General features: G+C 40.7%; 2 protein-coding genes across 9 annotated transcripts in view; one reads left to right on the top strand and one right to left on the bottom strand.

Moving 5' to 3' along the window:
• The window catches only part of PRKAG2 (protein kinase AMP-activated non-catalytic subunit gamma 2), a 244,625-nt gene extending 235,500 nt beyond the window's left edge, over window positions 1–9,125 (bottom strand). Inside the window, exons 1-2 of one of the 4 annotated variants that reach the window (XM_086865886.1) lie at window positions 8,983–9,125; window positions 2,651–2,810 (exon numbers count right to left, since the gene is read on the bottom strand). The gene's annotated coding sequence lies outside the window, so the exon portion shown is untranslated. Of the gene's footprint in view, window positions 1–2,650; window positions 2,811–7,737 lie in introns of all 4 variants that reach the window. The other 3 variants (XM_086865894.1, XM_086865876.1, XM_086865916.1) reach the window with 3 other exon arrangements.
• GALNT11 (polypeptide N-acetylgalactosaminyltransferase 11) overlaps window positions 8,652–16,866 on the top strand; it is a 46,738-nt gene continuing 38,523 nt past the window's right edge. Inside the window, exons 1-3 of one of the 5 annotated variants that reach the window (XM_023921953.2) lie at window positions 8,876–12,430; window positions 13,333–13,417; window positions 15,577–15,747. The gene's annotated coding sequence lies outside the window, so the exon portion shown is untranslated. Of the gene's footprint in view, window positions 12,431–13,332; window positions 13,418–15,576; window positions 15,748–16,107; window positions 16,321–16,866 lie in introns of those variants that run through there. The other 4 variants (XM_023921952.2, XM_023921956.2, XM_086865844.1 and 1 more) reach the window with 4 other exon arrangements.

The following is a 16,866-nucleotide window of genomic DNA, read 5'->3' as shown; positions in this document are numbered from 1 at the left end:
ACACCACAGAACAACTTCTTAGCATCTAGAACTGCCACTTAAGTTTGTAGAAGAGCCATCCATCCCAATTTAGAGGCAACAGAATTCTAATTTATCTTACCCCAATCACAGATTACTTCTCTCTTCCTTGACAAGACTATTCCAAGAAAATCCTGACTCTTCTAAGTCCTCCTCATGCCAATCAGCCTAATCTCAGAATTTGGAATATTTCCACTTCTTTCTCTTCTTATCCTATTTGAGATACTACTGCTACTTACTAGCATTTCTCTAACAAATGATACTTTACTTAAAATTCTACCTGAAATCCGTGGCTGCTGTAAGAGCATATCCCACTAGTCACTGCAGCACTACCTGGAACACAGGGACTCTGCTCATGGTTCTTGATTACACACAAACATCAAGGCACACAGGCCATAATCAATTTCTACTTGCCTTTCTACTGCTGTCCCTGAAAGCAAGGGGAGCAGGCATTACTGTCAGAGCACTGGTTCTGGAGCAGTGATTTTTGACCTCAGTAATAGGAACAGAAATCCTTGCACTCTAAAGCCCTCCTTTGGGGCTCAGTACCTTCTATTCCTCCCTTTCCCTCTGCTGAAATAGTTCCTTTTCTCCTGTCCCCTCCCTGCTTCTTCCTCTTAGCAGCCCCAAAAGAATTTGCTGTAAAAAGACAGAGTATATTGTGATTTGTGGTGAGAGGAATTCAGACACATGGCTGCACAGGCAAGTTTGGGGATCCCCATAATCCTCACAATGCTATCTATTAGAGATATATTAGGGTGAGGAACAGAACTCCTTTCTCTGGGGCTCTCCAAAGCCTCTCCAACCTCCCTTCCCCCTATAGCATCCATAAAATGCTGCTGACCCTTTCCCCAGCTGGATCCCTGTCACCATACAGGACCCCTACTACTGAAAATGCTACCTAAATCTGAGTATCTTACAGATAATTCTTCTGATTGTAAATGGCAGTTAGATGCTAAATGGCATTGCCACCAGTCCCTCTTCTTCAGCTTTGTGTCCTTATGTAGCTTCCTGTACTTTTTACACTTTCTTATCCCCTGTCAATACTTCAGGTGTTCTGTCCTGGTGTTTTCTCCTGCTCTGACCATGTACAATATCTCAGCAGAAATACACCAGGGGGCATCTCACAGCTCACACAGAATTCCCTTGCTATTAACATGCTATTCCCCTAGAACAGCACAATGTCTATTCAGGGTAGATTTCTGTGGTATTTATCTTTCAATTTCACCATTTTCCTCAGGCAGTTCACTTCTTTCAGAGCTTGACATTTTCAGATAGTGAAATAATGGTTTCCTCCAGTCATTCATTTAATTTAATAGGCCCCTGAATTGCCTTGAGCATTTTAATCATACCGATCTTTTCATGCTAAAATAAGGAGTAAATTTACATTAACTGCACAGCTCTTGGGTACTGTATAGACCAATCAGAAGACTTATTTTTGTTTTCATTTATTGAAATAAAGTTTATGACACTTCTAAAACTTGCATTTTAGAAATACTGGTTTTTACAGCCTACTTTAACATATTTCTCTGGTAAGCCACAAGTTAATGGAGCAACAAAGAGTACGTTGCTGATGGGGATTTTTTCTTTTTCTTGTTTTTCTTTCAATTTGCCTGGGAATTCTGAGACAGGTCAGGCATCCCTGCTTGTAGTGATATTTAACTGCCCAACAAGAAACTGTTTAGCTGCAAGTGGTTCTAGTCTAAAAAGATAAAGTAGGCACAAGCTGTGGGAGTAATAATTTTATCAATATATTGTATATAACAAATAAAGACATCAAGAAATAAATCCAGATTTATGGAGAGAGCACCTTGAGGGACAGTCATGTCTCCTAATTTTTGTCCTCTAAGTTATAGGAATATAATTTCCTCTGCAGTTTCTCACATGTGCATAAGGTAGGAAACACAACTACTCCTGAATTTCACATCTTCTTTGAAAAAAACAATGCAAAGATGAGGTTTACTGCAAACATATGTCAGGCCCCTGAAAAAGAAGAATGATTTAAAGTACAAGTTTGTAAATCACTGTCTGATTGTTCATGAAAATTGCCAAGTTGTGAATTTTTTTTAAGATGTGTTATTGAAACAGACAAGAAAGACAAATTGGAGGGGAGGGGCAGAAGAAAAAGAAGACAAGTACCACTCTGTGATTAAAATTGCTACAGAGAAGCAGGAATTATCCCCAGTTAGTAGGAAAGAGAATAATTTTATAAAACCAATGGGAAAAAGAAATCTAAAATGGAACAATGAATATTACTGGATAATAATGAATATTACTGGATAACCACCCTTTCCTTATTACACATACATCCTTTTTATGCATTTTTTAGTTCTAGGAAAATGAAAGCCCATTCCTAAAAATGCAGAAAAACCCCCTGTAGTATGAAAAAGCAAAAAAGCATCCTGTTGTACAACAGATTTGGTGCTAGAGGCTGAGATATCTTTTGATGAAAGATTATACCTGCTGTATAGAAAAAAATTACCAAAAAAAAAAACCCTTTATAACAGAAATGCCAGAATTCAGGCTTGGAGTCCTAGTTTTAGCTTGAACTCTATCTAACCCCAGTTTCTGTGACATAACTAAAGATTCTGTCAGACTGTTCAGGAAGTCTGAGTATTTCTCACATACTTACCTATGAAAATGACATTTTAGAAGTTTTCATCAAAACAGGAAGACAGAGTGATGCAACAGAAAAAGCACTGAAGGATTCACTTCTATTTTTTTTGTCTGCCACTGCTTTGTTGGATGACCTGGAACAAACAACTTCATCTTTCTGTGCTTAACTTCCACATCTGTAAAAAGAAGATAATGAGACTGAACTCCTCTGCAAATAAACTTTTTCCCTTCTCTTATCAGAGTTGAAACAACGATGGAAGGAAACTCTTGGTAGAGTTGTAATATAGTTCACTGGTAAAAAGCCAATTCAATTATGAGACTTCTTGGGTTTATGGGATTGTTTTCATTCTCAAACTTTGCAAAACAGTCCAAAGTGGAAAAGAAATCAGCCCAGGCTGACTGGGCTCCAGAGCCTGTGAAGTGATCTGAGCACAGTTGAGCAACACTGGACCAAATGTTTAGCAAATTACTTCCCTCCACAGATTCCAAGGAAAGTTTTATTTCAGTAAAAAGAAATTCTAGAAAATGTAGCATCTCACTCCCAGATCTTAAGAGTGAGAACTTCAGAACATGAAAAACAGATGGAATTTAGCCAGCAACACCTCAAAGATAAAACACAACTTCTTCAATTCTGGAGAGACTCTACAGAAGAACTTAAAAATGTTAAGAAGTGCAGAAAAATAACAGCCTGGGCTGAAAAATGAAGGACAAAAATTTAAAGAGAATTGAAGAGACCATGACAATATTACTCTGTATGCTCATTGCTGCAATTCCTTGCTAAGACAAAACTCTTTGGAAGATCCTTACATCTGTGAATTCTCCCAGGCACTGCATGCCACACAACTGGCTCCTTCCTCATATTCCTGCAGATTTTAGGGCAACATCACACATGCTCATCGTTCCAGCTTACTACTTGTTTCCTGCTTCATTACAATGGTTCATTGTAATGCTTCATTATAATGGGTTAATGTATTTAGCTGTTTGGAGATCTTATCTGTGTCTTGTGTATGGGAAAAGGGAGAAAACCTGTTTCTTGTAACATATTCGTTTTGCTTGTTATTAGTTTTGTCTGTTTATTGTAACATACTAGGTTTGCTCTCATCTCTGTCTGAGCAGGATATTTGAGAGGTACAATGCTCTCCTGACACCAGCAATGCTAGAAGGAATTCTTTATTCTTTATTGTTATTATTTATTGCACTATCAAAGCATTCTGTCAATAAAATGTGCAGGAGCACAGCTGATGCCCAATGAAGTCTGAAAAATGCTTCATAGCTTGTTGTAGGACATCCAAAAAAGAAACTATTGAGCTTGCTGACTTGTTTTCTTCATCAACTTTCATCAGCCTAAGAGGACAGCCTTGGTGCTAAAAGTTTTGTATTTCCAACAAGAAAATGTAAATAATTTAAAGCTTGAGAGGCTGAGGAAAAAACTCATTCAGCATTCCAAAACTCATTTAATTATCATCTAGCTTTTCCAGTTATCCTTCTTTTTGATTTCTTTGCCCTGAATCTTAGCCTAAATTCTTCTTAGGGAAGTTGTGCTACTCTAACAAGACCTAACTGGTCTTGATTCACAGATGACAGGGTGCAAAGCCTGTCATCAACCAAATTCATTCTGATTTCCCTTTGTGGGGAAAAAAAAAAAAAAAAAAATCTCTTTCAGCTACAGGATTTAATGGCTTAAGAACTGGCCATTCTGGGTGTCAGCTGAAGTATCTGTAGTTGCCCCAGAATTCTTGGCCACTGGATATCTTCCAGTCTTAGGGAGTCATTAAGCTGTGTTCCAAGTGTCATTCCATATCCATGCACCATAATACAACACACTGTCACTAATTCTTCACACAAGCCTCATTACCAACAGATCTGAGTATTTCAGGATGGCTTTTCATACATAACCTCTTGGATTCTTCCCCTAAATCAATTCCCCTAAATCAACTCCCTGAATCAATTCACTGGTATGACTAGCTAAGGAAAATTCAGGAAACAGCATTAAAAGCTAAGCATTATTCCCTCTGTACAGCCTGGAAAACCCTAAAAGTTCTGACACCTACACTGAAGTGTCCCCATGCCGATGTCTTCATCTGCATGCAAATTCCTCCTACAGTCGATAGAGAACTACTCAATACAGTTGATGAAGCAAAGAGCTACTCAGCTGTTCAGAATACACTGATCTAGCTGCCTTGAGGTGGTCTGAACAGCTTGTTGTGCAACCATGAGCAGGGTTCAGCTTGCCAACCATCTGTGCTCAGTGACAACTGTGGTGGACTGAGATATCAACAACTTCCACATAAGATTTCAGATAGAACAGGCTGTTTTAGCATACCTGCTGCTTCTTGGAGCAGGAGGCCAGGTAGAAAACTCCTCAGTGCCTAAACTGGCACTCGATGCCTGCATTTATGTAACTAAATCCCACATTAATTCTCTGCTGAGTATAAGGGGAGCTTAGACATCTGGTTCACATGGAGACACCTACACACCGAAAACCAAATTTAGGTGCCTTAATCTGCTGGCTGAATTCACCCTTTTACTTGGATATTTCCTCAGCTGGCAGCTGCATTAGCATTATGCTTAAGAGGCTTCAATGGACATTTTTCTCATTTCCATTTCTAATCCACTCATGAGAACATTTATACTTTTGGCCTCTCCAATACACTTGCAGCAATTTACAACTGTAACTCTAGAGAAAACATACTTTCTTTTGCTTATTTTAAATTTATTGCCTGGAAATTTCACTCAGGATATCTAAATCTTATGCTGTAAGAAACACATAATTCACTTTTTCTCTTACAATAGATTTTTTGACCACTATCATATTAACATCCCTTCACAGAATTCCTTCAAAATTAAACCATTCAAACATATTCAAATACATTTTTTAATTTTTTTTTTTTTTTAAGGAAGCAATTCCACATCTCCAGTAAGTTCATTGCTTTTCTCTTTACCTTTCTTGGTGCTTTAGGGAGAATTCCACACAGTATTCAAGATGTGCAAACATTTTTGATTTTGCAAATATTTTCCATCTTGTTCTATTCCGGTCTTAGTGTACTGAATATCCATTTTGCCTTTTCACCTGCTCCAAAGCACAGAATTGATGCCTTCAATAGATGAACCACAAGAGCTCCACAGATTCTTTCCTGAGTGCTCCTAATAAATTTAAGGGTATGTGGGATGATCTTATGCTATGGGCTTTTCCTCTGTGGTGGATAACAGTCTCTCCTATTCAGACATCTGTTTTTGCAAAGCTATTTAGAATATAATCCCTTTGAGATCTCCACCCACTGTCAAATTTGATACACATGGTCCAAGATTTCAGAAGTACTTGAGAAGAGACAGCAGAACAGATAAGCCCATATACATGCTCTGAGTTGTCATTTGACCTCATTTCCTTGGGAAAGCAGGCAAAAAAACCATGTCAAGTGGTCTTCAGCAAAAGTAACAATAGGAAGGAAGAGGTTTGAGAGCAACCAGACAAATGTCCTGCTTCCTCAAACACTCCAAATAGAACTCTCCAGCACCTACAAGGGCTTTTCTATGCCACTCAAAACCAGACTCACTTAGAAATTCTACCGGGGAATGTGCAGACTGATTTCAGTCATAGACAGCCCACAGGCAAACAATTGTAACAGGAAACCACTGAAATAAATGCTAGTCCCCCCAGTTATTGAAAGAATATTTGGAGTTTTCTCCAGTCTTCTCCATCACAGCTGGTCAACAAGCACTACACATCAGCTGGAGAAATTTGTTCTGAACAATCTGGATTTGGAAAAATAATACATATTAATTCTGTTTGGTTCAGGGGACATTTGGCTCCTTTTTCACAAAGCAGATGGATCAATGTAGGAAAAGAGACAGGATTTAAAGAATAGCTTTTGTAGCTGACTGTCCATTTCTCTTGTGTAATTTCTGTGTCCAAGACATGACAACAACAGAAATCAAATTTCAGTGCTTGAATACATATGGGACCCAAATTTTGACCCCAACCCACACTGACACAGGATTACTTTGGGTTACGGCTTCTTGCCAGGACTTTTATATGAGTTCTTGCCCCTTGCTGAGAGCACATAGGAAGTGGGTCAACTAGTTAACACTAAGGAGTTATCACAGATCTTATTAAGCAATTGGGCTAGACAGATTATCATTATCAGGAATTTTGAGAAGTGAAATACGTCCCAAAGACCTTACAGTAAATGACACTAAAAAGTATAGATTTATTAATTCTCTTAATAAAATGATAATCCAAGCACCAGGGAAATTCTTATCGATAAGAATTACAAGGATTTACAAGGTGGGAAACAACTGGCCAAATTAGGACTTCCAGGCTAATGTTTCTGCAGAAAACAGATAGCATATATGCTGAGTTGCTTTTACCTAAAAGAGCTTAACACACACTTGCAGTCCTTGGGTTAAATTATTATGAGAGAGAGATCAAAGGTGCATGTTAGCCATTATGAAGCAGGAATTCTGAAAAACTGTTTGATGGGGGCTGACTGTGTGGCTATATCATTTAACTGCACCTTGCTTTCATCCTGATCTCTGCTACCCCCTTACCATCCAACTACTAACCCCTCCACAGGCTCTAACTCCCTTTTCTCTCACTGCAGCTTCTGATTATGGATTGCCTTTTTGCCCTCTGTACTCTAATGCTCCAGCTACAGCTCTTTGACAGGTTCTGGGTTCTGCTCTATTTTTGTTATTATAAAGCACCTTGCCATAATCTCTGGATACTGGGGGCAATATCCACCAAAGAATAGGGTTGGATGTGTCAACCCAGTTTAATTTCCACTTCAATAAAATAAAACTGCCATCTTCAAAGTGTCACTCAGGAGCTCAAATTCTGTAATCTGGATATTTATAAAATAAATTTCCAGTCCCAACTATGCCGTGCAAATCTGAAAATGACTTTGTTCTTAAACCTCACCAGGGTTTACAAACCCAACATGCCTTCCAGCCTCACCCCTTCACCCTTTACCTGCCTGGAGAAACACCACCTATCAAATCGGTCCTGCACAAAGACAGATCTGTGGTGTGGTGGGTTTAGAAAGCCAGTGGTTTGACCCCTTACTCTGTAAATGAAAGATCTGAGGTTTCAGCACGACTCCCCACCTGTGAGGACATAAATCTTGTCGCTATGGAAGCACATTAACTGCCAATCTCAGGTTACTTCAGTGTAGTTGTGGTAGATTTTCCTCTGCTATGTCCCTCTTCCAGCTGAAGAAACCAGGCCCTCACATTCCACATGGCAACTCAAGCTGGAGGGTGAGGGATCCAAGGCTGGTCAGCCCAGACATCCTCCATCAGCCTGACCTACACACCTTTTTTCCCCCTTCAAAGCCCCTGGATAAATACAGGGACTGAAGTATCTCTTTAATAAGAGGGAAGATTGCTCGAGCTGGTCCTTTTCAGTCTATGGACTGAGAAGGGATCTCATTAATACTTATAAATATCTCAAGAGGTGGGTGCCAAGAGGATGGTGCTGGACTCTTTTTGGTGGTCCCCAGCAACAGGATAAGGAGCAATGGCCATAAACTAACACACAAGAGGTTTATCTTCTAGATGAGTAAGACATTCTTTACATTGAGTGTGGCAGAGCACTGGAACAACTGCCCAGGAAGGTCACGGAGTCTCCCCTCTCTGGATCCAAATCCACCTGGACACATTTCTGTGTCACCAGCTCCATGTGAACCTGCCTTGGCAGAGTCGGGCAGGATGGGATCTCCAGAGAGACTTTCCGACCCAAACAATTATGTCCCAACTTCCAGGGGGCCATTTAGGGATGAAAAGCCCGAAACAAATACCTCGAGGGGCTGGAAAAGGCTCTGATCGTCACAAAGAGCTGCCAGACACCGTGTAAACCCAGTGGGATGAGACATACACAGCAAATCTAAGGGGAGGAAGGGAGTGAAAGCCGCACATCCAAAGCCCTGCACTCCTGATTCCCCTCACAGCTCGGAAAAAGGGATGCAGGCCACAGCCTCACAGCTCCTCGGCGATACCCCTCAGGTCTCGCCATGTTCTCCGGCTGCCCCAGCCCCGCCTGTCATGGCGGCGGAGGAGGAGGAGGAAGAGGAGGAGAATGGGGAGGAGAAGGAGGAGGAGGCAGCGGTCACATGGCGCCAGCGCCGCCACAGCGGGCGCGGGGCGGGCGAAGGGGTGATGCCACCGCCGCGGTGAGTGCGGGGCTGTGCGGGACACGGGCCGTGGTGGCGGCGTGAGGGGAGGCGGCTCCGGCAGGGGAACCGGCACCGGGGTGAGGGGCAGCCCGGGGGTGCGGGTCGGGGCCAGCGGCGGTATCGGGCTCTCTGTACACCGTGGTGCTCGGTCTCGATGATGTCCGAGGTCTTTTCTAACCTAGTTGATTGTGTGATTCTGTTTTCCCGCCTGCCCTGAGGCAGCGGTTCCTGATCCCCAGAGGCTGGTCCGGTGCGGGGCAGCCCCGGTTCGGGTCTCGGGTGAGGTGGCAGCGGGAGGCTGCCCCGGCCGGGTCCCTGCCTGACCCGGGCCCTTGCTGAGGGCTCCTGGTTTAACCTGACCCCGGGGGGAGACCGAGGAGCTGCAGCGGGGTGTGCTGCACAAGATGAGAAATAACACAACTGCTGTTTCTTATAGTCTTTAAATGCATGTGAAGGCGCAGCAGCAGCCAGCCTGCAGGTTGACTGAAACTCTGCAAATCTGACCCGAAATGTGAGGATCTGTACGTCTTGGTGTTGCTGGCGCTGCTCCGGTCATTGATTCGTTTGTAGGGCGAGGTCAGGCATTGCTTTTTGGAGCGCTCTGTGATCCCGTGAAGTATTAAAGCTTTCTTTTCTTTATGACTGGGAAATTTATTTTCAAACTGTTTCTTCCCCCTTCCCCCACCCTCACCTTCCGCTCCCCCCTTGTTCTTCAGTATATACTTATACGCAATAGTGAGGCTTCTCTTTTCCTTTTAGCAAATGTGTGCTATTCTTCGTGGCTGGTCTCCAGCTTTTCTAGTCAGTTCATTATTGCCATGTGGTATTTTTCTTTTTTTGTGTGTGCGTTAAAGCTTATAAGGAAAGCTGCAGCAGAACAAGCTGAAGCAAATGGACTGTCACAAAGTTACTTGCAAGGCAGAAGAAAGGTTCTCTGGTCCCTTGCTTGCAAGAAAACAGACTGATCTGAGTAAGCCACTAAAAGCCCTGTGCTGCTGGCAGTGGGAGGCTTAGCAGGTCAGAATTCCCTGCTGTAATGTGGTACTGGAAGCAAACGTTGTGTTTAGAATCCACCTTTCCAGACAGCTGTTTCACCTTTGTTCACTTTGTCACAGGTGTCAGCCTTAAAACTGCTGTTGTAAGTAATTAGAACATTGATGCTCTCAATTATAGCATCTCTGTCAAGCTGTATCCTGCGTTGTTTTTAATATCAGTAGCAGGGCAGCTGCAGTAGACTCTACAGGACTTTAAAAGAATCAAAGTGCAGCCCCTACTTTTCTAAAGTAAAAAATAACATCTCATGACCTGGCTTTGTTGCTCTGCTGTAAACAATCAGTGTTTTCTCCATTTGATCTAGAGTATTTGGAGCATTGCTTTCTGTTTGAAGGAAGGCTGAAATTTCTCAGTGCCAGCACAGTAACTGCAGTTGGGCAGTGTTGTTAGCACTCTGCTAACATGCTTTGTTTTTCACTGGAAAATGTATTTTGACATAAGATCAAATCCCTTCTCTTGTAAGAAAGAGTAGTCTGGTAGTCTATAAGTTATATTAAGTATTCTTGCATGCTTTATGAGATAGGATTTGCTTTTTTTCTTTCCTATGGATGCCATCTTAATAGGAAACTATTCCTGGGTATCTCTGATTAGCTTAAGCTGATCCAAGTGCGGGCTGTGCCCAAGAAAGGATGGTACCAACCTCTTCCTGACAGTATGTTTCTGCCATGCTGCCTCATAGAGAACCTCTAAATATGTGAAATAGTCCAGCTGGGATTCCTAGGCCTCTTTTTAGAACAGCTTAAATGTCCAGGTGGTTCCAGATAAGAGGCTTTTGATTAACTAGCAATTGGCCTCCCCCGGTAGAACTGTCTCTGAAGAACTGCATGCATTCTGCATAAGCTTTTCCTCATCTCTGGGTAAGATAAGCTCCTGCAGAGTTTTAGGAGCTCTTCTGCAGCAGGGAAGGAAAGAAATAACAGTGCAGCTCTAATGAGCCTTCTTCTCCCAGCCTCAGATGAGGATGCCAGCAGGCGAAGTGGCATTTGTTCTGCTGGAAGAGAGTCTGACTGCAGATTTCAGGGCCTGTGGCCCAGCTTCTACTATCTAATCACATTCTCAGAGGATGCAAATCAATACTGCATTATGCACAGGCGTAGCTCTGGATAGAGTTTCTGAAAAGCTTCTGTGTAACCGTAGTTTATGAGAATGGGTGAGTCTGATCATTTTCATAGTGATGTAAAATAACAGTGATTGAAGTGTGATTGAAGCACTTTAGGTGGCAGAAGTTCTGGAAACCGGGCAAGGGGAATAAAGATAAATTATTGTATTTTGAAAATTTATCTACAAAAAATAGGCTTCCTCACAATAAGTGATAGAAACCCCATGGTTTTAATGGTGGGTATAGGGTGTGTGTGTGGTGTGGGGGTCACACGGATGAGGTTAGTAGTAGTAAAAGGTGGTAAAAGTGGGGATTTTGGATCTTTCAGTGAGAAAAAAACAGGGTACTAGAAGGGGTGGAGGTGGGTGAAAAGAACAGAGGCAGGATGGTTCTTTTGTTACATTCCTGGGAGGTCCTGTAGAATGGTTGCAGTCTGAGCACCAGGCTAAGTTTGGCAGTGTGGCAGCTGTGTGTTGATAACTTGAAGCAGAGAAGTAAAGGGAGACTTCCACTGAAGGGAAAAAGTAAAACTTCCAAGATTACAATCATTCTTTTCTATAACTGTTGCTTGTCAATTTCCTAAAGTGTTTGGTCTGCCTGATAGGTGATAGTGCAGCTATCAAAAATTGCCCCAAAATCAAGCAATTTCTTTTGGTACCATTCATTTTGGAGAGATGCTGCTTGCTGTTGCACAATAAAAGTATGTTCTTGTATTTCAAGTGCAGAAATGAATTTACTTGTTCTTTCTCAAAAAGTATTACAGAAGTGAAATCTGTTTCAATCCCCGTTAGAGTGTGGGAGGCAGATAAACTGTCTTCTTATCTAAGGTTGCTTTTCAAAACATATGGTGGTTTATGGAGATAAAAGCATTTGCTGTTGCAGCTACTGTGTTAATGTGTAAAGTAGTGTCAGTGGTAAGGTTTTGGATGTTCAAGCAGGGTTTTGCAGCATGGGTAAAAGCATTTGTTTAGCTGTTTTTGTGTAAGAGTCAATAGTATGCACCACAACCTTCAGCCATGTTCTAGCGTGTTTCTCATGTGAGTCACCATTGTGTAAGAATCAGTGTAAATGTTCTGTTTGAAAACTCTGTAAAAGCTAGAAATACATTGCAGCAAAAAAAGGTGGAAAATTAGGAAACTGATTGGACTGTTTAATTCAAAAATTGACTTCAAGTATACTAAATTTTTGATATTTTGTTATAGGAACTTCTGAGCTCATTCCCTGAGATGTGAAAACATGCTAAATTAAACTGATGATGCTACTGAAATGCAGAGTATGGATTAAAGTGCCTGTTTATGTGTTGTATGTGTTGTATCTTACCCCTTTCTTATGCAGTCTGGCTTAGCAGCCTGATCCTTTGCATGTTTAAAACTGGAACACAGTGCCTAGGGGTGAATCAGCTTTTCCACTGCTGACGCGGATTAGAGACCCCTGAGGTAGAATTTGGTTCTGCCTGCTCTGCCTGCTTTAGAGGGTGAGTAAGAAGAAGTTGTGCAGGGCAGGGAGGAGTCCAGAGCTGCTACCCCATAGTGCTCACAAGTCTTTGATGAGCAAAATTCAGTTGTGAGCAGGCGATCTCTTGTGGTTTTCTGTCTCGTGGCAGTAGTAGCATTGCAAGTTCTGCATTTCTGAGACTGAAGTTGGCTTTGACTGACAAGTTCTACCTTACCAGCTCTGCTACAGAGACTGTTCACATTTGTGCTCCAGCCTTTCCTGCCATGGAGCAGGACAAAAGTAACTCCTCTTGCTGCTCAAGAGGGAAGGAATATATACATGAATGGCTTTTTGGGGGGTAACTGCCTACCTGCAATAACTTTTTTTTATTCCCAAGACTTCAACTACGAGGACATTGCACCATTTTAAAGTCAGATTTTAAATTGACAGGCTAAGCTAATAAACTTGCAGAGGCATGCTGAAAGGAAGGTACCTCAGTGAAGGGTTGCTATGTGCCAGACTGATTTAAGCAAATACTTAATGAATGTTAGAGGCATGTTCATGGAGGTCTTTTTAGTTTGTGTAAAACCGTCCAAATGCTGCTTGGCTAAATGACACAGATTTTCTTGTGCAGACAAGGATTAAATTGGATGCTTTAAACCTTGGAGGTGGCCTTAATTAAAACACAGATACTTTTCCAGGAAGCACAAACTATCCTGGTTTGATTCAAAACCCCTTATGAATTAATCTTTGTAGGTATTTTGACTATTTTGCCAGTTCCTCAAGCATACCATCAAGAACAAAGGATGCCACTGTCTCTTTGACACTTCCCATATTTTTTATTGAATATGTGTTCTAGAAGCATTTCTTTTAGTTTTTCATTTTCCTGGAATACCTTAATTTCGTCAGTTAGCATGAATCTCTTATCTCTGGTGTCAGCAGATGTCAAGACTCATCACCTATGAACCAAGAGATGGCCAAGTTCTGGATTGCACATTAACCTTCTGTGCAAGCAGAGTGTTCAGAGGTATGGCTCCTACTGAAGTGGGAAAATGTATTTTTGATCTGCTATTCATTTTGTTGCAACATCCATGATTTCAACATCAAAATCCTGAGTATGTTTTCCCGTTAGAAACATTGGCAATAGATAAGTAGAAGAAAAGTGACCAAGAGGGGATGGAAAAGGAGTGGTCCACGACTCTTTCCTCAAAGGGATTTCTTATGACAAGGAAAGACCACAGAGAAGGACTGAAACAATAAGAAAATTAATTTTTGGCACAACTTGTAGAAGTTTGCTGTCCTTATAGGCAGTGTACAATGTTTCTGCTAGTGAGTTCTTTTAATCCAACAATTAAGGTATTTGTCTTAATGCATGAGAAGAGAGCCAAGACATTGAATTGCTGAGAATCTCATCAAAATCTGCAGCTGAACAAATACTTCAACCAGAGTGTCCCTTGGCTCAATCTGGTACCTGTCCTGGTGCAGCCAATGAGTTGAAGAGAAAAGTAGGTTTATATCTTTAGGATTCCTCTCTTTTATTAATGTCTAGAGACATTTGTGAGAAGATAAATGACATAGAGAGAAACCTGTGTGCAGAAAAGACTTTAAACTTCTAATGAGAAAATGAATCCAAAACAAGAAGATTGCAGAGTCTTGGTTTATCTCAGAATTTCTTACTGGGGAAAAATGAAAGATCCAAATGGCATGGATACTGTGGACTGTGCTAGAGCTTGAAGAGAAAAACTCCAAGTGATGTTGATTTCTGGACATAAGAAATGCGGATGACTATTAAGTTCAACTCATGCTTTTAGTATTTTTTCACTTCTACTTTTTGTTTTAAACAATGACCATTAATAAACATGGAAAAACACAGGACATGGTACATTGAGGAAATCACTAAGATAGTGCCATCCTTAACAGCATGGAGAAATGCAGTAGGGTTAAGAACTTTGAGCACTTTAGCATGAGTTAAATATTTTCCTATTAGAAACGATCTAGGGATTTAAACTGTAACTTGTTTTAACCTCACATCTAATTCTGGGGCTATATTTTATCTATTGTTTATACCTTTTGTTTGTTTGGTTTTTGTTGTTTTTTTTTTTTAAACAAATCCTTATGCTTATATCAGTTACTCAGGCTTCATAAAGATGTTTAATCTTGTACAAAGTATTTTTATGTAAATTTCTGCCTATTGAAAAGGAAAACCCTGTAGAAAGAGAAATGAATTAGATGATATGTAGGGAGTAGGCAGGGAGGTCTAGGAGTTCTGTAATTGATGCTGCAGAATAAGGTGCAATGTAACAATTCTCATTAAGGCAGTTTCCAACTCTCTAGTACAAATAGTAACATACTTGCAGAGATTCTGCATTTTATACATGTTCAGGTAGAGTCTTGGGAAGTTTCCAGTGTGAGATGGCAGATGTCTTTTGTGTATTTTTTTGTATCCAGCTGTTGACATCAGCACTGAGTTCTACACAAGTGGATGGTAGATGTGTTCTGGGAGCTACTGCAGAACCTGTGCCAGGTGCAATTTCCATGGCTGGTAGTTACAGGTTTAAAACAGACTGGTCAACCCCACTTTTTACCACTGTCCCACTCAAAAGTTCTTCAGTGAGGTCTGTTTTGTTGACAGATTTGCTGCCAGCTTTTTTTATTTTTGTCAGGAGGGTTGCACAAATGAGGCCTGAATTTAATTTTTTGTCATTTTTTTAAGAATTAGAAAATGTGTTTTCAGTTTCCTTGTAAAGACTGGAAAAAAAGCCCAAAGCACTTTTGATGAAAATTTCTGAAGATGAACAGAAAAAACACCTAGAAAATTTCCGTCAAAATCTGAGAATCTTATGAAGTTCCTAGTAATTTAGAAAATGAGGAGTAAGGGAATTTTTATACAACTTAATGATCATTTTCTCTAGCATTACTGTGGTCTAGTCATGATGAATGTTACTGATGGATTATGTGAGTGGCAGGAAGATGGCCATGTGTATATGTATATGGCCAAATCCGTGGATTGATATATGGATCATATATCAGCTGAAAAAAACCCTGAAACAACGTAATAAAAGAGATGTGAAAAACAATTAAAACCAGAACAATATATTGATAATTTTGGGGCAGTGAATGCAGACAAATGAGTATATGCAGCATTGGTGTCCTCAGACTCATCCAAACGGGCCTGTTTTCCTACAGAAACCTGTGCTTGTTACCCCATTCCCAGTCAGGACTCGCAAGCAGCAAAGTGTTAAGTTTCTGGCTCAGCGGCTCATTGTTCACTGGGAATGAAGACACGCTGCTGCTGCAGTCAATGTGCTCTCCCTGTGTAACCTTGCTCTGCTTTAGTGCCGACTCTTCTGGAAAAAGGTGAGGGTTCTACAGTTCAGCTGTTCCTGTAGAAGTGTCACTAATCCAATTATTTTGCATGAATCTGCATTTTTGTTGTTATTTCGGTGAGCTTTGCAGACATAAACTGTGAGGAACAGCTAAGCAGATTTTAAATGTTTAGAAAAGGTATTAAGCAGCTTATTTGTGTGTAGTTGACCTTGCAAACTCTCTTACATTCTGCATTTATATATAGTGCTGAAGGGTTATTAAACTAGTATTTAGATGCATGGATCTTTAACGTGAGAGAGATGCCATGAAGAGGAACTTGTGGGGTGTTTAACCTTGCTGTTTTCTAAGCCCTGTGGAAAGGAAGGGGCTGTATTAAAAAATGCATTGCAGCTTATTTTGGAGACATTCTGGCTTCTTTCAGAGCTGTTTTTACTGATGAAAAGAAAATCTTACTGTTTGAATTAGAAGAAAGTATTTATTAGCAACAAAAAAGGCTGAAGGTATTTTTAGGACTCCAGGAATGGCATGACATGTATTTGTGTGCCAGATGGCTTAAAGGAACATCCAGCTCAGCAGCCTACAGAGCGTTTGTCAGGGGGATAGGTAAGAATTTCTTTCTTATAACTGTGCTTTGGGAAATAAGCTTTTTTTTTTGAGGGGAATGAGGACACTGCAGCAGCATGAAACTGTGTACTGTATAGTACTTATTTATCCAGAACTGAGAACTAGGATATTGGTAAACTTGTATTTCTTATCCAATAGTCCTTGTTTTCTCTAATCAGGCTGGACTATTATGTTACTTTTCTTGATGCAATGTTCTGTTGCAAGGTGTGGTTGTAACTAAACCTGGTGCTCTTTTCAGCTGTTTGTTGACAGGAGATCCTGATTTACAAAAGTTTTTCTTTCCAAAACTTATAACTGTTTTTTCCATTAAAATTGTGTCTTTAAATTAGAGAGTGAAATACTCTCACTTCATGGAGTGGAGTAATATGTGGGGAGAAAGGAATCCTCTATCAATTAGGGAAAAACCCAATATGTTTTATTGTTGACAAAGAAGTGGAAGGTGTTGCTGCAGAAGATACTTGAACATTTCTTTAAGGGTGCTTTTTGTTTGAAATGCAAGTGGGTAAAGGAAGAATCTCATGTTTT

The sequence above is a fragment of the Cyanistes caeruleus genome, chromosome 1 (assembly GCF_971803275.1).
Source record: "Cyanistes caeruleus chromosome 1, bCyaCae1.hap1.1, whole genome shotgun sequence".
Taxonomy (NCBI): Eukaryota; Metazoa; Chordata; class Aves; order Passeriformes; family Paridae; genus Cyanistes; species Cyanistes caeruleus.
The sequence above is the reverse complement of the archived record's forward strand: the minus strand, read 5'-3'. Positions and strand labels throughout refer to the sequence as shown.